The 27,444-nt window shown below is 34.9% G+C and overlaps 1 pseudogene; it reads left to right on the forward strand.

Moving 5' to 3' along the window:
* The window catches only part of LOC136973779 (receptor-type tyrosine-protein phosphatase mu-like), a 77,433-nt pseudogene that overhangs the window by 17,932 nt on the left and 32,057 nt on the right, over window positions 1-27,444 (forward strand).

Here is a 27,444-nt window from a genome sequence, read left to right on the forward strand (position 1 = left end):
ATTTGGCATAGTAACTTGTATATAAGGGGCATTGATGCTATTAAATTTTGTTGGTTAATAGTTGAAGGAGTGGGAAGACGGGGGGTCACATATCATATCTTGACTGGAGTCGGACTTAATGAAAATCTTACTTGTTATTGACATTTAGAATTTCTTCAAAACACTTCTCTACCTCAAAATAAAGTCTTTTGCCTTTTTATAATAATTCATAATATATAATTTATTTTTTAATAAAATTTCAGAACAGATGGTGCAACAAACAATTTTATTTTAAATGATTAATACGAGGCGTGTTTTTAAAGTAAGTACCGTTTTGAAATATAAAAAAAACAAGCAAACATTTTTAACAAAATTTTTATTTATGTGAAAGCCCGTATTTTACACTACTTTTCTACATAATTCCCATTAATATTGAGACACTTATCGTATCGTGGGACCAGCTTTTGTATTCCATCCTCAAAGAATGTTGCCGCCTGATGAGACAACCACTGCAGAATGGTCGTTTTGACTTTGTCGTGATTGTTATGGCGCTGCCCTGCCAGATGCTTCTTCAAATGCAGAAACAAATGATAGTCACTCGGTGCTAGGTCGAGACTGTATAGAGGGTGGTCTAATTGTTCCCAGCCAAATGATGTGATTAGGTCTTGAGTTTGATTTGCCGTATGTGGACGAGCATTATCGTGGAGCAAAATGACACCCTTGCTCAGTAAGCCCCGCCTTTTGTTTTGTACTGCACGGCGCAGTTTTTTTAAAGTCTCACACGTCTGTTCTCTTTCACTCTACAGTCTACTTTTTCAATCAAATCATCGATAATGACTGAAGGTCACCCACTTCATTCCTCCTCGTGAATGTTTGTGCAACCATTACTAAAGGCCCTAACCCATTTTTGTGCCATTCCATCACTCATAACGCTTTCACCATAAACTTCACTGATTTGGCGATGAATTTCAGCCGCTTTCGAGCCTTTAGCACTGAGAAAACGGATAACGGCACACACTTCGCAGTCGGCGGGATTCTAAATGAGCGGCGGCATTTCAGTAACACACAAACAACAGTAAACACAGTCGACTGGCTCCGTAATGGCGTTTGTGGCTTCCCAACAGATGTAGGTACACAGCGCGCATGCATTAAGTGCCAACTGCAGCGCTTCAGCAGCGTTATATTAAAACGGTACTTACTTTAAAAACACGCCTCGTAATTGAAATAAATAAAAAAAATAAGCAAATAAATAAATATATGCATCTAGTAGATTTAGATTTTATCTTAGGACATTTTTCTATGAAGGGAGTGAAGCTTGGAGCAACATACCTTTTGGTGAATGGAGTCTGAAAAAAATGCATGCTGTGTGAGGCCCCAGACATTGTCCCAAAAAAAAGGGGAAATTGTAAAATTTATTAAGTTAAACCATCAAGATAATAAGTTATATAAGTGTCAAGTCGGCAACACTGGACTTTGACATCATCGCTCAAAACAAATAGAGGAAAAAAAACAAAATTTTAGAGTAATAGAAAATTAAAAAGGGAAATATTAAAACATAAGACGCAATAAAGAAAAACGAAACGAAAATATAATAGAATGAGCATAGGTGTCATAGTCATCAATAAAGCACGATCAAAGTTAAGAGAATGGTGTCGAATAAACCATCCTGGGCTGACCTTTCTCGCAACCTATACTGGACTCAATTTTCACCTAGAGGTAGGTAAGAGACCTATAGGGGAGTGGAGAAGAGAAAGCCGACCAATTAGAAATGAATCAATCCCGAAAAACTTATAAAACCTCCGCCATCAAGGACAAGGAGTCTTCCTTTCGAGTACACCTGTTGTGATCATCGCCCTCTTCTCTTTGTGCTTCCGCTTGTCGCTATCCTGTGTTTTACTTTATTTCTACAATGAACTTTAACTCGCTGCTGCCCCAGGGCTCTGTCATCTCTGGAAAAGGAAGTTTTTGAAGACATCGAACAGATAACACTGAAGCTTAAGACCTTGACTATATGTAAGCATGAACATCAAAAAAAAATAAATGATTTCTTTGTGAAACACTTTCTGCCTCCTAAAACCACCACTCACATACGCGTAGACCTTAGACTGTCTCGATGAAAGGGAAAAAAATCCCCCCTATAGGCAACCTTACAGTGATGTCCGAGAAGTGGGATTTTAAGTTCCCAATCTCCACCAGGTCGATGAACTTACAGCTGAACTTTCTTGATGAGGTCAGGAAAGTTATGAAACTTGTTGGATTTTTTCAGTGTTATATTACATTAATCAATAACCAATATATTGTTATAAATATTTTCAATATTACAATATTTATGAATTTAGTTAAAAATTAATTAAACAATAAATACAGATTAAATCTTTTCTAACAAAATTTTTAATTTATGTTTTAATTTAGCTTGCAAAGCAAACTTTTTTGGAGTAAATTGTGATAAACAATGCTCTGCTCCTGCACAAGAAAGTGGATGTGCTGCTCACGTATTTTGTAAGCCAGATCCTTATGGTTGTTCTTGTGCACCTGGATTTAAAGGACCGTCTTGTGTAGATTGTAAGTAAAATTTAAGTATATCTGCATATAACTTATAATAGTAAATATACAGGGTGTTCTGCTTGAAAGTACCAACTTTAATTTGCCATAAAAAATGAATGGTTTAAGATATATAAAAGTAACAAGTGACATCTGATAGGAAAACTCATCAAGTTTTATAGAGACTTTTTTGTACTGTAAGATGCTGCAGAAGTTGAGTTGTGTGAGAATTTGCAGGTTAGAGTGGATTATTCTAAACCCTTTTTGTGATGTTGGACTCATGAAGCCCACTCACTTTGTTAGTGGATGGGTTTTACTTGTAATTTGTCTCCAGATTGTAGGATCTGACTGTATTTTCTCCTAACACCAGTTAAAAAGTAATGCATCTTAACTCACAATTTGGAATATGCTTAAATACATGTTTGAGTGGGAAGGAGTTGTGGACTCGTCAATAAGAAGATTGACCATCCAAAATAAATCTCTTCAAGGGCAAGTAAACAAAAACATAAAGTTTAATAAGATAAGTAAATCAAAGATTACACGTATATAAAGGTACCATATCAAACTTTCTGACTCTTATGTCCCATAAATTCTATTGAATATCTAACTACTTATATCTCTAGTAGACTGAGAGAGAGAGAGAGAGTTTACATTAATGGGTGCATAATACCTCTTGTAGATAGTCAGATATCTTTGGATCTAGTCGATTCTGGTGACAGAGCAGCGATTGGGAATCTTCTCGCTGGAGGCTGAGCTAGGAGGAAAATCGGTCAAGAGCCTTGAAACTGGGATGTTTGCACCTTTTATCCCAAAATCTCATTCAATTGAATGCCAAGATTTATTTATGTGATAGGATGCAACAGGTGAGTCGCACTTGCAGGTATCTCATCAACAGGCAAGATAAGATCTCACTACAGGAAGTTGATAAACTGGAAGGAAGTTTTATTTCCCTTTTTCTATCAATTTCCTATGAAAGTGTAAAAATTTGCACATTTTGCTTGTTTAAAAAAACTATTATTTTCCAGAAAGTTAATTATTTAATTCCCCAAATGATTAAATAGAGTTGAAAGAAATATTCCAAATTTAAGGAAAGGCTCTTGTTTCATGTTTCCAGATTCTCACATTTGTAAGAATTATTGTCTAGTCACGGTTTCATCACATTATATTACATTACATTAAAAGAGTAGAGAGGTTGTCCGTATGTGCACAGACTTTACTACTAAGAAATTAGAAGTGATGAAATTGAAATTAGAAGAGGAAGTGATAGTAAGTAGGGAGGGAAAGAAAATAGGGAAAGATTGAAGGGAAGTGTTGGATCATTGGGCGTTTGCATCATAATTGTTGAACAAGTAAAAATACAGTTACAAGACAAAATATGTACAGTGATAGAGTAAAAAAAACAAACATGACAAGTTTGTGCGTGTAGGTGTGTACAGCAAAGGGGGGTATCAGACACAATGTTTTATGACTGTTTTATATATATAATTTATACAAATACTGACACTCGATAAAGGAGTGGAGCATTATTATATAAAGTTAGATATCACCACAGGAGAAAGCACCGGTTGTTGTCTGATATGCTTGATAGGATGGCTGCCAAGATCTTCCAATCTGAACCCCTTAGATTTTTTTCTGTGGGGTTATGTGAAAGATATGGTTTATACAACTCAACTTCAGTCAGAGATCTTCAGGAGCACATCATCACTGTGAGACAGAACATGCTGCAGCATACATAGCAGGAAATTGCCTACTGCTGTGATGTTGTCACTATAACTACTGGAGGGCATATAGAGATGTGGTGATTTTTTCAGTGAAATTTGGTGAAATTTTCTCTCTTATAAAATCTTTGGTGAACTTATACCTTTAACTATTAATTTTTTAAATTCAAATCAAATTGAGTACTTATGATCGGAACACTGTATATATAACAAACATGATCTGATGTTAAACTAATAAGTAAACGTTTGGAATAAAACAATAAGCTCAGCAAATATAAATCAGATGTGTTTATTTATTAATTAATAAGTATAACACTAAAATGTTTAAATTGAGTATATAAAATTACTCAAAAGCATTTCCATTTAATTATTGCAATTAATTACCAATTTAAAAAAATTGTCTTTGAAGCAACAAATAATTTATTATTTTGTGGCCGTCAGCCATATTGTTTTCTTGTATATTTTTGTTTAATTCATAAGTTGTAAATACATATATATATATATATATATTTTTCTATCTTCCTTCTTCCTTCATTCCATTCTCTTATTTCCGTTCCTTTCTCCTTTGTCTGAAACAACCTGACCATTATTGCTGGAGGGCAGGATTACCCCTCCTAAGTAAGAACAAAAGAAGGCGAGGACGCCCTGAAGGCTAAGTGGTGAACAAGGGACACTTTTCTACTGGACCTCGAGAAGGACGGAAGTGTGAGCCAGCGATCGACCAGGAACGGGAAAAGTCGAAAGATGGCTACAGGACCGTCGAGGCCAAGGGAAAATAGACACAAAACCGAGGGAATCAAAAGACGTTGAGGGCAGACAGCCGAACAAGGAAAAGGAGAGAAAAACAACTGCCATTGCGAAAATACACTCCAGCGAAAACACCGATCATCGTAGACCCGGGTACCTTCCATCTAATTCTATCTACTTTCGTTCTTTCCTAAATCTATCTGTTTCCCCTTTCCTTTTTAGTTTTAAGGTAGATATAAGTTTAGTTTTAAGTCGGGTGTAAAAAGTTTGTGTTACGAGCGCGGGTGTGATTCTTTGTACGTGGCGACCCCTTCCTCAGTGAAGTTATTCCAGTTGGGATCATTTGTAAATTAGAAAAGGAAAGAACTGTGTTCTGGAAGGGAAATAAAAAGACTTTTAATTGTGTATCAGTCTCTGTGTTCATACTTGTAACGTGCATTCACGGGTTTACAAGCCCTTCTCAACGAACAACCACAATTTATTATTCCAGACAGTCATTCAATTAAAATAGTCTTAAAAAGATATTTTTAGAAATAAAAAATTTAACTATAGTTGAATTTTATCAATATTATATTTTTTAAATATTCAGAAATTGATAATGAGAAACTTTTAGTTACTGATATAAATAATTTTATTACGTTTAATTTCATAATTTGTTATTAGAGAGGTTGAGGCCAAAGTTTTAAATGCAAAAACGTGTATGTCAGACGTTCAGCACCGCTTTCCTGTAAGCCTAAAAGTTTGACAATGGCATTTGGAATATCGAGCATGATTCCACTGACTTTCCAAACACCATTGTCAAACTTCTAGGCTTAGGGGCCGTCCATAAATTACGTAAGGGCGATTTTGGCCATTCTAGACCCTCGTCCACCCCTGTGTAAGAAACCGTAATATTTTCTTTGATCCCCCTCCCCTTCCCTATCTTACGTAATATTCAGGCATAATTTTATAGAAAGATTTTAACGAAAATAAATTTTTTAATGAAACCCTAAAAACTTTAGGTCCAAAATATATAATTATTAAATACGTAATTAATATGTACTATTATTTATAAAAGACTATGTTAACAAATTTAAAAATATAAAAATTTAATGAATTCGAATGAACAATTTATTTTAAGAACTTTATTTTTTAATTATTAACAATCTTTTTATTTATTAAAACATAAAAACACGTAAACAGATAATAAAAATATCTTCTTTACTCGCCATGTTCAATCACCAGGAACAAACTATTCTCCACAGCAGAGACGACTTTTCTTTAGAGGCTATGCCTCTGCCAAATTGGACATGGCGAGTAAAGAAGATATTTTTATTATCTGTTTACGTGTTTTTACATTTTAATACTGTATTTCTGCCAGCCCTATTTTACATACAAAAAAATCTTTTTGTTATTATCATTAATCAACATCATAATATTTATTTTTATATTAATTTTAATTTTCACAAAAAGACACAAAAAACTTCAACAGATCGACTAGCTAGTGCACGTGTAAACAGAAACTTCAAACAAAATAAAACAAGAGGAAATAGAAACCACATTCTCTTGCCATATTGGTTACATCTTGGCTAAGGCCAAGAAAATAAACTACATGCTGTAAAATGTGCTTGGTGCACCGGGGAACTAAATCATAAAGCTTATAAAACTCTATATAATGGGGCAATACAACCAATGCTACTTTACACCGCCTCTAGCTGGGATCATGTAACTAGTGAAAATTCAGTAGCAAGTAAATTACTCTCTCTTCAAAGACAGTTTGCCATCAGAATTTCAAAATGCTGCAGAACTGTTTCTGCTAATGCCTCTCTGATTCTAGTAGAGCTCCTTCTTTTGCCACTATGATTGTAGAAAATGTTCTGAACTACTATATCAGAACTACAAACATCAAAGCTCAACAACAGTCTCTACTCCTATCTACGGCTGTTCAAATGCTACCATATTGCAATTACCCTATCTCTGATCATCACCCTGTAAACAAGGTTATCCCCAGGGTACATTCCTCCATGGATAACCATGTAGACATTAATATCTACACAGATGGGTCCAAAAGCCCCCTTCATGTTCGTTCAAGTATCTGTAGCTTCCTCCAAACTGACATATTTTGCCCAAAATATGTTAGAAGATACCCCCATATATCAAACTGAAGAAGATGCTGTCTACCAAGCTGTTCAGTGGGCCACTTTCTCTAGCAAACAAAACTCTGTCTATGAACATTTACAGTGATTCTTAGTCCGTCCTAAAATTTCTAATAAATATCAGGTCAGTCCATAAGTCCGTGCGCATTTTTATGACCTTGAGAAAAATCTTGTTTTGCTGTTAAAAATGTCAGTCTAATGTGATAATTTTTACACCGAAGTGTTAAATTGGATCTCATTCGTATAATACTGTTCAGAATTGTGAACATTTCAGTTGTTTATTTTCGTTAAAATGGAAGTAACCGACGAATATAAAAGACACGTTTTATACTTTTTATTTGGTGAGAATGCTACAAATGCAGCCAAAAAAATAAATACTGTACATAATCAAATCGTAATTAGTTCAAGGACTGCGCAGAAGTGGTTTGAAAGATTTAGAAAAAATGATTTTAGTGTCGAGGATAAGGCTCGTACTGGAAGATCCGTCGACTTCGACGACGATGCTCTCTCTGCAGTAGTCGAAGCAGAACCATCTTTAACAGTTGATGAAATTGCGGAACGTTTAAATTCATCCCACGGAACTGTTTGTAGACACCTACGACAAATCGGAAAAGTTTCAAAGCTAGGAAAATGGACACCGCACGAACTGTCAATAGCTAACCGACAACAACGTGTAAACATTTGCACGTCTCTTTTATCCGGCATTGCTTTAGAACCTTTTCTTGGTAGGCTGGTTACTGGAGACGAAAAATGGATCCTCTATAATAATGTGACGAGAAAAAAACAATGGATGGATGGCGACAAGCAGCCAAAACTGACTGCAAAAGGTGGGTCGCATCCAAAAAAAATTCTTTTGTCTGTTTGGTGGGATATGTCGGGTCTAATTCACTTTGAGCCATTAGAACCTAATCAAACAATTACAACTCAAATGTATTGTGAGCAATTAGAGCGTTTAAATGAAAAATTGAGAAAAAAATCGACCGTCGTTAGTGAACAGAAAGCAGGTTCTCTCGTGGCATGACGATGCCAGACCACACACTGCAAAAATAACTGTACAGAAACTCGAAAGCTACAACTGGGAAATTTTACCTCATCCACCATATTCGCCAGATTGCTCCCAGTGATTATCATCTTTTTTCGCAGTTTGCAGAATTTTTTAAAAGGGAAAACTTTTGAGGACGAGAACAATGTAAAAAAGGCTATTTCTGAATATTTTGATTCAAAATCGAAATCATTTTACGAAGACGGGATTAAAAAGCTACCATCGAGATGGCAAGAAATTGTACAAAATAATGGTGAATACATTATAGATTGAAATAAAATTTAATTAAAATTTTTTGCTGCTTTTTTTATAGATAAATATACGCACGAACTTATGGACTGGCCTGATACCAATTTCAATAGCAATAAAATCACATATATCCAGCAACATATTAAAAATCTTGTAAATAAGATAACTTTTATGTTTGTTCGTGGCCATACTGTCATCCTAGGAAATGAAAAAGCCAACTTTGAGGCTAAGTCAGCTGCAAAGGACACTGATTTGGACTACATTCGCAACCCTCTCTCACGCAGCAGCCTTAAAAATTATATTTATGACAATGTTATGCAAAAGTGGAATTAACAATAGTCGAGCAGTAAAACTGGTAGAATAAGATTATTTTCCTAGCGTTGAATGCAGGTTCTCATCATCACTTAGAGATTTAACGTATTTGTTACTGCTCAACTACTTACTGAGCATGTATAACCGGACAGAAACTGCCTCTTGCTTTTGCTCTACAGAAAACCTAGACACCATCGACCATATGATCTATCATTGTCCAATTTACGATGAAGATAGACTTATTCTGAAATTAGAAATCTTTACGCTTGGTTTCAGGTAGCCATGTCCACTCGATAAGCTTGTTCGGTAGCCACTGTTTGATACTTTTTACAATTATGTTAAAAAATATGGAAGATAAGATTATTTATAATTTCTAATTTCTAGTTTTACATTTTAGTTTTCACTAAAAATCGAATACTAATTTTATGTTTACTTTGAATCATGTATTTTGGTTTATGTATTCTTAGTGTTATATACCCATAGGAGTGGTGCACTTATTCAAATAAAAAAAAAAACGGTGAGAAACCCCTACACGGCCTTTCTCCCATGATAAAAAATGTGTACAGAGTGAGTCTGCTAGCGTTATTATTCTATCACATCACATCTGATGGCGTTAGTACAATGAGCGTTCTTAATAGAAACTCTCTTAATAGATTGGATGTTAGTGCAGTGGTATTCATTGGAGGAAAAAATTATTATAGGACTTCAAACAGAGATCTCCATGTTTGGGGAGGGGTGTTGCTGTCTCTGTAATTGATGACCACATTTTTCTTACATGCCTTGTAGATCTCCAGTTCCTCCAGGTGTTTGAGATGTGTGAACTCTCTGGAGAGATATAGAAGTCAGGCCTTATCTAGATGCATTTGAATCTGGTATTCTGTGGCTAGGTTGGCTAATGCAGTGGTGTTATGTTCCCCCCTTTTTTATCAATATTTGAACAAATTGGCCAAGAGTGTTGTTAATAACTGGTATGGAGAATACTCCCAGAAGATGTAGATCTTCATGAGAATCTTTAGTAAGGAATACACATAGGAGTTTTGTCTACAGTAAATGCAACAGATACATTGTTGGCTTTCACTATTTTCAGGTAGGTTCATTTCAGTTGTTGGTTGTATCTTACTGCTCTGTATGGCCTATCATGCTGTTGCATGTGTTATAGGAAGAGTATTTGTAGATTAGATCCTTCATTATCCTAGATGGTAAGGTGTGCTGTGATGCAATGTTGGTGATGTAATTTAGTTCTCGAGCCATATCTTTGTCATTTGATGCGTGTGTAAAAGGTCTTATGACCAGGGCCTTAAACACCATTATTTTAAATAAAGAAGGATCATTTGAAACCGCTAGAATGAATAAAGGTTAGTATGAATGTTTCAGGCAGACAGAGGTGGAAATATGGTCTTTTTAGATAGTGATGTTGATGTCAAGTGAAGAACTTTTTTCAACAGTCAACAGACAGGTGGAGGCCAAAAGGGTTAGGATTAAATGAGTTCAAGAAATTGAAGGATAGTCTATGGTGCCATATGGTAAAAATATAGTCGCCATATCTTGAATATAAAATTGTGTGTTGTTTAAAATAAGAAAGGATGTTATTTTCCAGTTGGCAAATGACCAATTCACATAGTGTGCCAGAAATGGGGCTTCCCATATATACTCCTCTACCTTGCAATATAATGTTCCTTCAAGCTGGAAGAACAAGGTGTAGCACATAAAGTCAGTGAATTCTAAGATGTGCTTGTGATGTCAACAATAACATCCAATTGGACAACATTTCTCATTTAAAAAAATTGACTCCCAATTTTTATTTGTAACTCAAAGATGATTGCTGAAAACTCAAAATGTTTGTTTTTTTCATTAAATTTATGACATTTGTTAAAGATTTGGATTTGGTTTTAGTTTGTTTTTTTAAATTATTCAATTTTTTTGATGTTATAATAGCTTGTGAAAATGGTACTTATGGTGCAAACTGTAGACAGCCTTGTCATTGTCTTAATGGATTAGAATCATGCAATAAAATAACAGGTGCTTGTAATGGTGGATGTTCCCCAGGCTGGAAAGGAGATTCCTGTCAAATTCCTGGTAATGAAAATTATTTATTATGTTTATAATAGTCTTTTAAATGTGTTAAACTAATTCAATATTTATAATTTTTAGATGATTCTGATTTTGATTCTTCTGTGACTTCAAAAGTTACCTGTAAGACAGGAACATTTGGAGAAAACTGTAAGCAAAAGTGTCATTGTTTGGGTAAAGCTGATTGTGATCCTGTTGTTGGAACATGTCCCGGAGAATGTGAAGATAATTGGAATGGTACCTCATGTAATGGTGTGTAACAATTTTAATACAGTATATGTTAAATTATTTAGGAATATTAATTAATTGATGTGATTTCTAATTTTTAAATGTATGAATTTAAAGAATATAAATATTTGTTTAGTATGTATTGAAGGAAAATATGGAGAAGATTGTGAAAATACATGTCATTGTCAAGGAGGAAATGAAAATTGTGAAACTGATGGTAAATGTAAACAAGGTTGTGAAGCTGGATGGACAGGTTTTACATGTCAACAGGGTAAACAGTGTTATAAGTTTGTTTCAAATATTAATAAGTAAATACTTTCTTAATATGATATTAAAAGAGTCTGCAAGATTATTTGTTTACACAAACACGTACAGTATATTATGAGATAGCCATTTTGGGACTTACATTGTTTGACTTCTTCTGCCATGTTTATTTTATAAATTTTCTATTTTTTCTCTCTCTGTATTTTCCTATTAAAAATGACAAACCTTGACCGATTTAGTGGGGGCTCTGGTACATGTCCATTGCAAAAACATTGATGTTATGAACATCAATGTTTTTGAGAAAATTGTGAGATTTGACATTTTCAGAGAGGGTGTGTTTGATTCTGGAATATATTAGACAAATAGGTAAATTCTTATTGGTTTCTTGGAAACCAATAATTTAATTAGTAAGGAAGCAGTATAAATTGCATTTTCATGAGCATAGTCAGGTAGAGGATTTGATAAGTAGTAAATTTTGAATATTGAGTCACTTTGAGAGATTATGGTCTATGATTATTACAATAATAATTCTTGTGTGAATTGTCTTTGTAAACCAAGTAATGAAATTGGTAGACGCTCCAACAGCAAACGGTTAGGGAAACTTAGTTTATTTATCCATATCCCGATTGCATATGGATAAATAAACTAAGTTTCCCTAACCGTTTGCTGTTGGAGCGTCTACCAATTTCATTACTTGGTTTACAAAGACAATTCACACAAGATTAATTTCACAGCATCCACACCTTCTACGTTAAGAATAATAATTCTGTAGGAACAATTTTTTCAAAAAATCTCCAAAGTTTAAATATTAATTAAGTCTTTTGGTTAACTAGAATTTTTCTTGATTAAAATGTCTTTATCTTGCAAAAGCTGAAGTATAAAATAAAATTGATATTTCTCCAAAAAAGAAAAAATAAAGAGTAATAATGATAAAAACAAAACTGATTTGATTTTCATTGATGGAACTTATATTTATACAACAACCATATTTGAATTCAAATTTTCTCTTTACAATAACTTGTAAATATCAGAATTTTTAAAAACACTATATCCAATTGTCAGGCATCTTGATTAGACTTAATCTTATGCTTGATGTCTTAATTATAACTTTAGAATTAGCTAGTTTTAAAAAATAATAAATTGATATATAACTATACTCAATATTATTAAAATATTATTTAATATATAACCTACAGAATGTGCAGCTGGAAGATTTGGTCCAAATTGTGGATTATCATGTCATTGTCTGGATGGACCTAAAGTTTGTGATAAAATCACAGGAATGTGTATTGGAGATTGTCAAGCAGGTTATATGGGAAAAGATTGTCAAACAAGTATGCTAAATAATTTTTAAATAATTGAAAAATTCATACTATATAGTATTAAAAATTAAATTCCAGAAGAAAGTACTAATAAGCTATTTAAAAAATTAAAATACAAACTAATTTCAATTTATCTAAGTTTTTAATGATTTTAATACTACAGTTATCTTGATAACCACATTAGCATATTTGTTAGATAAATAACTTCTAACTGTATATTTTTTAAATATTTATATAAACTTATTTTAATATCCTCATAACTTGATATTAATCTTTGATTTTTTAAAGTAACACTTACAACTCCTAGACAAAAAATTAGAATATTCACCTAACTGAAAGTTTAGTGTACATTTTCTTATAAACAACACAGAGTACGAAACTTGTTTTTTGACCCTACATAAACAATGCCTATGTATATTTATTATACCCATTAATCAGACAAATTAACTCAAATGTTTTTTTGTTACAAATGGAAATGAAATGACAAAAAAAATAGAATAACAGTTTGGCCATGATAAAAAATTAGATTATTAGCGAAAACAGCCAAACAAACACCCATAAAAAACTATATTGTAATGCAAATTTTCATATTGCTGAGCAGAGCAGTATAAAAGTACAACATGAGGCATAAGCAAGACATCAGTGACAGAACTAAAAATATTATCATAGCCTTGTAGAAAGTAGGAAAAACACAAAAATAAATTGTGAATTATATAAAATGCTTGCAGCCAACAGTCTCTAGAGTACTAAAACAACAAAATCGTGTTTAAGTTTTAACTAACAAATGCCAGAAATGTGGACGTAAATGAGCAATGGATCTCCATAATACTTGTCAGGCAATATTATCCACCAACAATTCCTTAATTTGAACACTAAATCTAATGTATCTAGCAGGTAATTTCCTCGATGCGAACAGATTTTGTTCCGAGCTTACCTTAGCAATTCAATACAATGCACAGTTCCTGAGAACACACTTATAAAAGAAATGTGAATTCTCTCGGTGAAACCAAGATGACCAGCACACCAACCATAAAGTCCCAGAGAGAGAGAGAGAGTTGCCAGTCCGCACTCTCCTTAAATACCCCCAATGCAGCAGTGCTGCCAATCCAAAATAAATAATAATAAATTGACAATGAATAGCCTAAAAATTGACAATTACCACTGAAACAGCACAGCTTCCAACTTTATTGCCCTTCTTTCAATTCTTGGCATTTCCTCCAAGTGATATCATGCTCTTTGTTTTTTCTCTGACACTATGCTGTCTTGTAATGAAGACCATTTATTGTTTTCTATATAGGAAAGCTCTAATGAAGAACAAGATTACAAGCTTCAATATACAGTAGAGTTCTGAAAATGTGACTTAATGTGGACTGAGAAGGTGACCTCTTATACTTTGGGGTGTGTAATATAGTACAAATTTATAAACAAAATATGCAATCTTGGAGATTGCAGCACTTTGTGTAGTAATACTCACTAGCTGCATGAATGAGACTAAGACTACAAAAGGGGATCCCTGAGACTCAGATTAAAAAAGAGAGAGGATTCCTTGCACAGTAAAGCTGGTTAAAAGTTTGAACAATCATTAAACAGGCAGGTTGTTAAGTAAGGAATGGCTGTACTAACATATATTGGGTTGGTTTTATTTGTATAGTATTTAAAGCTCCATAAAAATTTCTGAGTTGCACAATTAGGCTACATGTGACGGTTGACACAAAGTCCTTTCTACAGTTTAACACGTGGATCTTCATAATACTCGTCGGGCGATATTATCCACCAACAGTTCCTTAATTTGAACACTAAATCTAATGTATCTAGCAGGTAATTTCCTCAATGCAAACAGATTTTGTTCCAAGCTCATCATTTTTTTATAATGCTACCTTTTGAAACTATGTTTATCATATATGATTGTATTGTTCATAAAGACTCTTTAAAAGTGGTAGTTGAGTACAGTATCACTTCACATCATACTCGACAATGTGTCATTATAAAATGTTTGCCATGTGTATGACACCCTCTTTTCCTCCTTGAAGTTAATGCATACCCCTTTCACTTGTGACTTGAAAATCTCCAGTGCTTTCAATGTTCTAATATGTTCCAATTGGTTGGCTCTTCTAATGATGTAGCATCCTGGAGATTAGCATGCACATCATTTTCTGTCACATATATGGCAAGGGCTGTGGTATGTTTCTTGTTATTAATTTCATATCTATGCTCAGCTAGTCACTTACATAGGGATCATTTACTAGATCCTATGTATTTCAGATCTTTATTGAATCTGTCATTCCTTACAGGAACTTTGTATACCCCATAACCTCTCTTTGTTGACTGCATTTTTTCCATTGCACAAGTAGTTTGTAAATCATGAGATTTATCTGTATATTAAACCAGCTTCTCATTTAGCAGATAATTCCTTGTATAACAAGTTCATATCCTGGTCAAAATCAACAAGATGTGTGCAGGGTTGTTGGACTGTATTACCATGTCTATAACAGATGTATTTGTGGTCAGATTGGTAAACTCAATGTGTTTGTTTGTGTAACCATGGCTAAATCACAAATCAATCCTTTTTGTAACCATGAATTGTAGCAACTTGTTCTGAATGTTTCAGTTCTTTTAACATGTCATCTAAATATGTGCAATGTGTAAAAGCTATGTGTAAGGGTCCTGAAAGCAGCTATTTTATACATGAATGGGTCTGCAAAGTATGCTGGGATAAACAACACTGTGTGTGACTCTGCTTGTAATAGAAGTTAGTATAAAGGTTGTTGTTTTGAACATGGATATTAAGATTTGAGAAAAAAATGATGCTGAGTGTAACTTGCCTGGTATAACTGGAGGTGAGCTATACAGATTATCATTCATACACTGCAAGAAGTTGTGGTGTACATGAGGACGAACAAAAGAAATACAAAATTTTACACAAAAGAATAATATTTTATTATTATTTCACGTGGTCCTTTATACACTATATACTTCGTGATCCCAACTATACACCGCTGATATATACGACTGTATCTAGTCAGTGCGGTAAAACTGTGTACATACAAAGGGGATTGATGCGTTTACGCGACAATGGTCTTTGTTTGTAGCTCTCACAGAGGTAATACGGGTTAACTTAAACTATCTTAAACTAGCTTATAATCTAAAAGAAAATAGGAGAGGGAAGAACAAAAGGGTAAGAATAGAAGAAAAAAATGCTGGGTACCCAGTGTTTCTTTCTTGTCTGGTCTTCACTCTTGACGAAATGGGGACTTCTATCGCAGTCACTTGTAGTTGTCCTTTTCAATCGCTCCGATCAAATGAAAGAGTCTATATCGCTAAACTCTCAGTTCTTCTTGTTTTCGTCTATGTCAGTTCTTTTTCTGTAGACGACCTCGGCACTTTGTCTCGATCCGTGACGACGACCACTTTCTTTTTCGTCCGCTTCTTCTCGACGCTAGCTTCGGAATGCCTCACCCACGCTCCCTGACTTGCCTCAGGGCCTTTGTTTCACACCTCTGTTTCCGGTGTTATTCTATGAAATTTCGTTCTCACCAGCCGGAAGGAAAGACCGCCAGAGAATTCGAAGAACAGACATAGAACAAAGGATTAACGAAACTTAATACTAGGCTTAACGCTACATATATATATACAACAATATGGCGTATCGCCACATATGCCCCCCCTTAAGAATCAAACTCCGTAATGCAACTTACGGTAATCTATTTTACACCCACGAAGATTATACGGGTGTTGACTTATCACATCTTTATTACTATTAACAATTTTTTTCTCGTTATTACCCTCCTGTTCTCTCGATTGGTGGTTTCCTACACCTGATCTTGGTTCTCTGTTGGGTGTCCCCATCCTCAGGTATTCATATGGATCCCCAACTTCCAATTCCTCTTCCTCGACTGGTGCTTCCCGCATTTCGCGATGTCGAGGAGCTATTCTCTTACTTTCTTTATATACTGGGGAGTAGCATAGTTTTAGGCGGTCGGTATGCACCACCAATTTTTCCTTTATACGATTACTACCAAGTTCAACTGTTACAGGGCCTAACACACGAATAATCCTATACGGCCCTAAATATTTTGGGGAAAATTTTCCCGTACCTCTCTGCTTACCCTTTCGAAGCAACCACACCTTCTGACCTTCTTTCCACACACTAATTCTTTTGCCGTCGTTTTCTCTTATTCTGTTTTTTCGGTTCCGCTTTCTCCCCAATTCGTAAGCAGTTCTCCTTAACACATTCAACTTATCTACAAATTCAGGACCTCTTTCTTGGCGTTCTACATCCCCAACATTTTCTTCTGGGAACGCGCTAGGAAAACGAGGGTCAAACCCATACAGGAGAAAGGCTGGAGATTCATTAGTCGCTGAATGGGTTGAGTTGTTGTAAGCGAACGCAGCAGGGTGAATGAAACTGTCCCAATTACGATTGTCGCCCTTTGATATCCGGGCAATAATACCACATATGGTTTTATTAAAACGTTCGCATACGGAATTTGAGGACGGGCGATAAGCGGTCGTAACATTATGTTTAATTGTTAATTCATTACATACTCCCTGGAACAAACCAGAAGTAAAATTTGCCCCTCTGTCAGATATAATGACGTTGGGGCAACCATACCGACATATAATATGGTCAAAAATTTTATCAGCAATCTCCTGAGCAGACTGATTAGAGATGGGGATTGCTTCAGCATAGCGGGTGTAAATATCGACTATGGTTAATATGAATCTATTCCCTTTCTGGGATGTCTGAAGTGGGCCTATGATGTCTGTAGCCACTTTCTGGAGGGGAAAATCAGCGGTCTCAGTTTCTTGAAATGGGGCTCGGCCTCTGTGTAAATTATGCTGCTGGCAGGTTTTGCAGCCCCTGATTACACGCTTGACATGATTTTTTAAATTTTTTATATAGTAATATCTATCGATTATATTACATGTTTTCTCGACCCCAAGGTGGCCAGACAGGGTAGAGCTATGGAAGGACCATATCACACGATCAATCATATCTCTCCCTACACACACACGGGCCCACCTCCTAAGCCCCATTCTTCCTGGTTTTACATTCATAACAACCTCACCGTCAAGTTGGAATTCAGGCTGTTGAACACCACTTGTAACCCCTTGATTGTCAGTTCTTTTACAATTGTTACGTAACTTCATTAGGAAGTCATCTCTCTCTTGCGATTCCACTACCTGCCGCCATAGTTCCTTATTATCAATGACGTTACTGCTCACATCTTTCTCTAACTTCTTATTACCATAATCTGGCCGTGATAGTAAATCCGCAACTTCATTACGTTTTCCTTTTACGTGGTTTATCCTTACATCATAATCAGCGATCTCTGTTGACCACCTCATGATCCTTTTGTTATGGTTTCTCATATTGCCGATGAAGATCAAAGGCTTGTGATCTGTGTGCAGCTCGACTCTGTATCCAAGAATTAACGGCCTGAAGTGACGCAGCGATAATATTATGGCCAAACATTCTTTTTCGATTGTTGAGTAATTTTTCTCGGCACCTACGAATTTTCGGCTGAAATATCCCACCGGATAGAATTCACCATCCTCCCTCTGTCCTAACACTGCGCCTGCACAATAGTCCGACGCATCAGAATATAAATGAAAGGGGGACCCAAAATCTGGGTGTTTCAATAATGGGGGTTTCGATAGTATGCTTTTAAATTTTTCAAAACTATCTTGACAGTCGGCATCCCACGCAAACCTTGCATTTTTCTTAGTTAATTTAGTTAGCGGGAGCGCAAGATCTGAGAACTTAGGTACAAAGCTCCTAAAAAATCCCACCATCCCGAGAAAACTTCGCACTCCTTTCACACTACAAGGGGGTTCCAATTCGAGTATCGCCTTCATATTGTCGACATCCGGGAGTATCCCTTCCTGACTTATAACGTGGCCTAGATATTTAACTTGCCTGACAATAAAAGAACTTTTTGTGGGATGTAATTTCAAGTTCGTTTTGTCCAATGTCCCTATCACCTCATCCAGGAGAGATATGTGATCGTGGAGTGATTTAGAGAAAAGTACTATATCGTCCTGGAATACATAGCAATTTATGCCAACAAAACGGGCTAACACTTTAGACATTACCGCCTGGAAGAACCTCCCGCTATTCTTCGCGCCTTGCGGGAGACGGCACATTTGAAATTTACCCCAGGGAGTCGAAAATGCAAAAACATGCCTAACAGATTTATCTAAGCTTATCTGAAAATAGCCAGATTTTAAATCTAGGACTGAGAAGTACTTGCTCCCATGAAACTTACTTAGTATCTCGTCTACTCTGGCTATAGGGAATTCCTGGGTTGTAGTGACCTCATTCACGCGCCTCAGGTCGAGCGTCATCCTGATCTCCCCATTTTCCTTTTCTACGACGTGGATTGGGGAATTCCACGCGGACGAACTTTCTTCGATTATCCCCGCTTTTAGGTACGCATCAGTCAGTTCTCTCAACTTAGGCAAGTGGCATTCGGGAATGCGATATTGCCGCACGTTTACCGGTCTGTCCTGATCAACGATCGGTTTGTGGGACTCGCCTATCATACCCGTTAATTCCTCGACGCGTTCGGCGAAGCAACCTGGGTGTTTTCTGAATATGTCATGCACCTTTTTCTTCTCTTCCGAACTTAAACCTTCTAACCCTTTAATTACTATATTTGAATCGCTCGTCAATTCATCGTGTACATCTATATACGCGCTACAACCACGTGTTTTCTCCTCCATGGATACTCTCATACTATCTATGACCTTATAGATCTCCCCAATTACATCCATCCCTAGAATACCTTCGTATTCTACGTGTCCCGGTAATAGCATACACGCGATCCTCACTTTACACGCCTGATTCCTGTACTCCACTTTTGCACGTATTAATTTCTCACACTCTGTCACTTCACCGTTTATCCCCCTGATTCCCAAGCCTTCACCGTCTGCTGTTGCACGTGCTATGTTCCGGTTCGATATACCCCTTATCACCTTAGAATTTATAATAGATTTTTCCGCCCCTGTATCTATAAGAAAGTGACACTTCACGCCTTCTATTCTTCCTACCACTAGCGGAAGACCTCTTTGCGATTTAGTTACTTTTTCGGCCAGTCTCACATTTATGAAAGGAACGTTATGCTGACCAGTGTTACGCTCCTCTACAAGTTTAAATGATTTTTTCTACGTTCCGGGCAATTTCGAGCGAAATGACCTATCTCTCCGCACGTGAAACACCTTTTCCCTACAACTTTGCTCTTCTGTTCGTCTCTATTCGCCATCTTATTCACGGCCTCAACCAGTGATTCGACTTTCTTCTCCAATTCCCTAATTCTATCGTCATCTTTATTTCCCCTAACTATCCTATCACTGCTCTTGCCTACTATGGCATCCGATTCTTCCTCTATCCCCACGTTTACGTTTTTACGTTCAAAACGATGATCGCATTCAAGTCCTATCGCTTCCTCGCCCTCGGCTATAACAAACGCCTCTTCGAGGGTCTTAGGGGCCCTTCTCAATACATTTCCCTTCAAATTACCTTTCAGTCCCTTTACAAATCTTTCCTTAATTATATCGTCCGTAAACGATCTCAATTTGTCGTTATCACTAATGGCCCTTGCCAACAGAGTTTTTGTGCGGATTGAAAATTCCGTTACAGATTCATTTTGTCCTTGCTTTAAACTTAAAAGTTGGTCCAAAATATCTTTGTCTCCAGCTTCTCTTTTCTTGAAGCACTTTATTAAGTCATTCTTAATGTCTTCGTACGACCCGGGGTATTGGTCAAGGAGACACATGAATGTCGTCAGCGGTTCTCCTTTCAGCCTCGATTGCAGGACGGCAACTTTGACTTCATCATTCCACCCGGCAAGCTGGGCAATATTTTCTATAGTTCGAAAAAACTGTTTCACATTTACGGTGTCCCCCTGAGTTCCCGTAAATATAGGGATCATCCCTAGAAAGCCCGTCACCACCAAAGGTTGAGCGGGGCTCATTCCGTTACTGCCAATTGAACTACCGACTTGGCCGTCCATTATTGTTACACTAATCTTAATAATATATAATAATTACACAACACAAGAATAGATATAACACAAATTAACCCTATAACACGTGTGGCCCGTATACCTCTTCACAGTTGGGATCCTGTCGCGGACGCCATTGTGGTGTACATGAGGACGAACAAAAAAAATACGAAATTTTACACAAAAGAATAATATTTTATTATTATTTCACGTGGTCCTTTATACACTATATACTTCGTGATCCCAACTATACACCGCTGATATATACAACTGTATCTAGTCAGTGCGGTAAAACTGTGTACATACAAAGGGGATTGATGCGTTTACGCGACAATGGTCTTTGTTTGTAGCTCTCACAGAGGTAATACGGGTTAACTTAAACTATCTTAAACTAGCTTATAATCTAAAAGAAAATAGGAGAGGGAAGAACAAAAGGGTAAGAATAGAAGAAAAAAATGCTGGGTACCCAGTGTTTCTTTCTTGTCTGGTCTTCACTCTTGACGAAATGGGGTCTTCTATCGCAGTCACTTGTAGTTGTCCTTTTCAATCGCTCCGATCAAATGAAAGAGTCTATATCGCTAAACTCTCAGTTCTTCTTGTTTTCGTCTATGTCAGTTCTTTTTCTGTAGACGACCTCGGCACTTTGTCTCGATCCGTGACGACGACCACTTTCTTTTTCGTCCGCTTCTTCTCGACGCTAGCTTCGGAATGCCTCACCCACGCTCCCTGACTTGCCTCAGGGCCTTTGTTTCACACTCTGTTTCCGGTGTTATTCTATGAAATTTCGTTCTCACCAGCCGGAAGGAAAGACCGCCAGAGAATTCGAAGAACAGACATAGAACAAAGGATTAACGAAACTTAATACTAGGCTTAACGCTACATATATATATACAACAATATGGCGTATCGCCACAAAGTTATCAATGTCGGATTTGTCCTTCCAGATAATCAATATATCTTTTGTATGTGATTAACATTGAGAGGAACAACTTTAAAATGTTCTCCTCTAAAAGACATACTACTTTTTCATAAAGGTCACCCAAAAGGGAGCTTCCCACAGGAACTCCTCTCTTTGGTACGTGAGTGTTGTTATTAAACTGGAAAAATGAGGAGTAACACAATAAATGTGCCAGTTCTATATTGGAATTAAGAATTAAGGTATTAAAGGTGTCATTTTACAGTTTATATGTATCCAGTTTTCATTAGTAGAGAAAGACAGTATCTTTTTACTTGCTGGAGACTATGAGGGTGGGGAATAAGGGCAGTTGTTAATTGTGATGCTTTATAGCACTTTAGTTGATTTCTTAGTGTCATACTGAGTAGAGTTAACTGCAATTTTGTGAGATCGCAAGAAAAAATAACAATTTTACTGCACAGTATAAAATTAATGGAAATTGAGAGGCTGAATGAAAATTTGGTGTCAATGAGGCACTTGTTCACTACTCTCATAAACAAAAAGAATCTCTAAGCAATGCAAAGTCCAATGTGAGGGCATTTTGTGGTCCCAAGACTGGAAAGTATCTCTAGCTTGAGGAAGAACTTACAGTATGTTGATGAAACACAATGTTGGCTGTGCTGTATCACATGACATGTTGCAATCATGGGCTCACAATATTGTTCAGACACAAAATATTTCTTTTCTTGAGTTTAAGGCTAATTGAGGATGGGTCTGCAGATCTATGAAGAAGAAAAATCTTTTTCTACATAGAAGAACTATATTATGCCAAATGTTGAATAAATAGTGAATAAATACTGATATAGTCTACCTTCAAAAATAATTCACATATTTGTTGAATCTCAATTTTTGATTAGTGAAAAAATGGCAAAAAAGTGCAAAAAACTGCACATGGAAATACAGCATTTATATATAATGGCATGTACTGGTAGCATGTATGATATACACTATGTGTGAAAAAGAAAGAAGAGAAAAGATGAAAACAAAAACATCAGTATTTCAACAGATAAAGAAGATCTCAGTTTTATTAAGAAAATGAATGAATATATCTGTTTATATAAACTGGATGAATATAAATGAAGATCTAACATAATATATACTGGTAGAATATTAATCAAAAACAATAAATAGTAACAGCAAAAGAGCTAGTAATTTATATTTATATTTTTGTTTTGAACAGAATATTGGAATAGGAAGTATTTAAGAATATTTATTATAAGTTGTAGAATTTTAAAAGTGATTATTATTATATTTACATAATGTTTTTCATTATTAAAATGATCAGCCAAAATGTTTTAATTGAAACTTTTCCACCTTTCAAACAACAAATAAAAGTTTCTGTAAAAAGAACTTATTTCTGAATTTTTTAGCATGTCCTATGAACACATATGGTGTAAACTGTCAGCAAACTTGTGAATGTCTCAATGGTGGTGTCTGCAACAGAATTAATGGTAACTGTACTTGTGGAGGTTATTGGCGTGGACAGAAATGTACAGACAGTAAGTGAAAAATTTATTTAATTTATGATAATCAATGTTTACATATCTTATTTAATTATTAAACTAAAAATAATTTTAGGAATTCCACAGATTATTGCTACTTCTGACCAGGAAATAAATGTTAGACAATATACATCAATATCTTGCACTGCTGATGCCATTCCTTCACCTTCTCTTGAGATAACTTCAAGGTTTTTATTTTTATATAATTATAGTTTGACTTATTGAATAATAATGTCTTTCTTATTAAACTGTTTTTTTTTTTTACAACTAGTGATTTGAATAGATTAAATACCACAATAACAAAATTTGGAATAAATCAGTATCAAGCAATTGCCAACGTTACTGCCAACTCTTCAGGAAATTATACTTTTCATTGCTCAACTAATAATACTTATGGTTGGGATATAAAATCTTTTTTTCTGCTAGTGATCGGTAAATTATATGAACTTTATATATACTATTTCACTAAAAATACAGTGGTACCTCATATAACGTACACCTCAAATAACGGACACTGAGAACAACGGACTTTCTGTTTGGCCGTTACGTGACTCGAGCAACGGACTGGCTGCAAACAACGGACTTTCCGGCATAATTGGTTACTGCTCCATGGGTGCGTTCTTTAATAGCGGTCGCTCTGCGTCTCCGCTACTACGGGACTGCGCTGCTGTTTGTAGGCATTTAGGAACAACGGTGAAAGAAAGAAAGATGGCGGCGCCCGCACTATCGATATGGTGATGGAGGAATCTATAGTTCTAAAATATGAGCTTTAAAAGGCAAAAGAAGGGTCCCAATTGTAAAATTTAACCATAAAATGGATTATTTGTTTGTTGAAAGAGCATCCAAAATAGCTTTGAAAAAAATTCATAAAGACACTTACATCACCGTCGTGCGCTAACTCGTGCTTTCACAATTTCTAAATTCTCATTCATAAAACCTCATAATGGACCCAGAAACGAAACTATCTCAGCCATGGAGGATGCCATGTTGCTTTCCACCATAAACTACTGCTACAAGCGGCCGTTTTTGCCGTTCGACGGCGTGCACTCTCACTGGAATTTAGGAACGCGTTCCGCAGGAATTTTTAAACGGATGTCGTTCGCGAAGAGTTACGCAGAGGAATAAAAGAACGCACCCCATGTTCAATTTTTTACGATTCAGTACGGTTATTTTATGCTGCGGAACGAATTAGATGTTTTAACATGTATTTTTTATAGGAAAATGCGTTTCGTATAACGGACATTTCATTTAACGGGCGTGCACCTGGAACGGATTAAGTACGTTATACGAGGTACCACTGTACTGTAATTTTAAAAATTAATATGAAGTAAAATTTTTTTTAATAGATCCACCTGTACTAAAAGAACGACCAGAAATAATAAATGTTACTTCAACAAGTATAGAAATTTCATGGAAATCATGGGAATATGGAATTGATAAAGGTGGAAAAGAAATGGATAGAGTTGATTATTTAGTAAATAGCTTTCATAATAATTAATAATTCATCATTTAAATATCTTGTTTATTTATAATTTATATATTAAACTGTAGGTAGTTTATCGTATTTGGGAAACAACAGTATGGAATACAACTAACAATTGGATATCTACAACAAGTACTGTAATACATGAACTTTTGCCTGATACTGAATATCAAATTGCCATTAAATGTAGAAGATCTGGTAAAGGTGGAATAGGTTCACCAAGTCCAATTATGTCAGCTAGGACATTATGTGGAAGTAAGAATAAACAGTTTAATAAAAACATTCAGATATATAATAAAGAATAATTTTCTTGAAACTAGAGTAAATTTACAGAATATAAATATTATATTATATTTGAGCATTTCCTGCATGGTTTACAGCTTGACTGCTAATGATAAATTAAATATTAATGAATGGAAAAATATATTTGAAGCATCATTGCACAAATTCTTATTGTGCAATGATGACTATTCTAATATACATTATCTAACAATGTGTTTCTAAGTTGCTTTCTTTTTGTTAATGGTTTTACATGTTGAACTATTTTCCTCTATGTATGTGCTTGCATGTATCTAATGTAGGCTTCCATCCCAAATCCTGTCTATTGCTTTATGTTGTCAAATTATCCTTATTTTGTGCAACCTTCTCTTTCCTTTCACTCTTTGTTTGATAGGTTTCTTAATAATATCTTTCAGGGAAGCATTGAATGCAGTCCTGCAGAACTTATCTTTCTTCTCATTACCTTTGTAAAAGTTTTCTCTTTCTCAATTATTCTTTCTAGCATTTTGTGATTTGTTAATTAACCTATAGAACTTATTTTCTCCATCTGTCTAAAGCATCATTTCAAATGCTTCAATTTTTATTTTCCTCTTGTTTGGAATCCATGATTCAGTCATAATTCATCACACACTAAATCAACTTTCTTAACACACTACTGTTTGTTAAGACAGTTGATAACTAAATAAATAAACTAAATTTTCATTCTATAAAAGATACAATAAGTCATTTATAACATTTCATTAATACCATTTCAGATCCATCACCTCTTGCTATTCCTCTTGATTTTAATCCTCAACATTTTACACCACATACAATTACTCTTTCTTGGAAGGTATGTTTATTTGTTTGTATAGTTCTTATAACAATTTTTTCAGTTAAAATAATTTTTTTCACTTAATATAGCCCCCAATATACTCTGAATTACAATGTTCTTTGATTGGATATATATTGTGTTATTATGAAGGCATAGGCGTGCATAATCTACATTGTGTGAATATTTCTAAATCTGAAGAGTCTTATACCCTGGAAGGATTACATCCATTCACAGAATATGTTCTCCTACTTTTTGCAGTTACACCTAAAGGAAAAGGACAAAAGTTTGCTGTATTGAAATTTTCTACACCAGAAGCAGGTGAAATGTCTTTAATATTGATCTATTCATATTAATACTAATTATTGATTTTAATAGCTTATTCTCGTAATCATAAAATAAATACATAATGCTGTTTAGAAGTCAGGCTGAGATTTAATGAATGTTATATTTAGGGTTTCTCATTTCCTGGTCTTTTGCTTGTCCTGGGATTTCAGGAAACAGTTCACTTTTATCCCTGAATCCCGGGACTAAATTAATTATTTTTAAGCTATACAAATTATCATGAAATCAAATGATATAATTCTTTTTTGTCTTTTAAAGTAATTTAATACGTTCTGCAACCTCCAAAATCATATTAATAACGCTGTGTAAGATATATATTAAAAATTACCTTTGAATTACGTAAACATTTTCACAAATAGAAAAAATTTATTAAAGTTTGCTGGAAACTGCATACAACAACAACAAAATGCTTTGAATTGAGTTAAAAATAAAAAAAAAAGAACTTAGATCAAACTTCTAACTTAGAAGGTAATTTTCGTTTTTTAAATAAAATATAATACAAAATATTGTAAATTTTTATAAGATTTTAAAAAGCAAAAAGGGTCAATACAGTACTCTGATCACTCAATCTAATTCTTATTTTAGTAATGAGAAGGTCTTGCTACCAAGAATGCCTTTTCCGATTTAATTGATGTGATTGGAATCGTGTTTAATGCATTTAAGAGAAGACAAATTTTGTGTTTTTCACTTGTATCCTGAAAGATTTCTAGATCGTTTTCAAGATTTATTGCAGTACTTCTTTTGTTCTCTAATATTCTTGATTTGTCTACCTCGACTGCTTTAATAGAAACATCATAGCCCAATAATTCAGCAGTTCGTTTGTCTTTAATAATCTTTCTTTAAGAATAACTTCATACTTGTAGACTTTGTACTCGTTTGTGTCCTGGCCTAATTTGGACAACTTGGCATTACACAGTTATTGAAGCTACTGGGCTGGGTTAAAAATTAAGACAACATAAGCACAATTATTACAGATATTACAGGTAAAGAATTTTGAGAGTCCTGCCACAAATAAGTTATGTATTTATTATTGACCATCTGTGATGTGCCATAATGAGTAAAAATTTAAAAACCTAATAAGTAGGTTTAAAATTAATAAATACAAATGTATTCTGACAGTTTATGAGTTAATTATACTTTCTATTTGCAAAATTTCCTCAACCTTAACACAAAATAAGAAAAAAAGTGAATTTTTAAGAAATTTGTGGGATTTACCAGGATATTTCTCGGGTTAAAAAACAACCGGGATCCTGTGATCCCGTTTGAGAAACCCTAGTTATACTCCATTTTCACATCCTCACAAATACAGAATTTAAATTGACCAATCAGAACATTTACTGCTAACTGTAAATTGAATTCTGTGTCATAAAGAAGACTTTTGAAATTTTAAATCATTTTGCTTCCAAAATCATAAAATACTTATTTACTAATTCAATATTATAAATTATTTTGAAAT

Source organism: Centruroides vittatus, unplaced genomic scaffold (genome assembly GCF_030686945.1).
Source record: "Centruroides vittatus isolate TY-2023 unplaced genomic scaffold, ASM3068694v2 contig_329, whole genome shotgun sequence".
NCBI lineage: Eukaryota > Metazoa > Arthropoda > Arachnida > Scorpiones > Buthidae > Centruroides > Centruroides vittatus.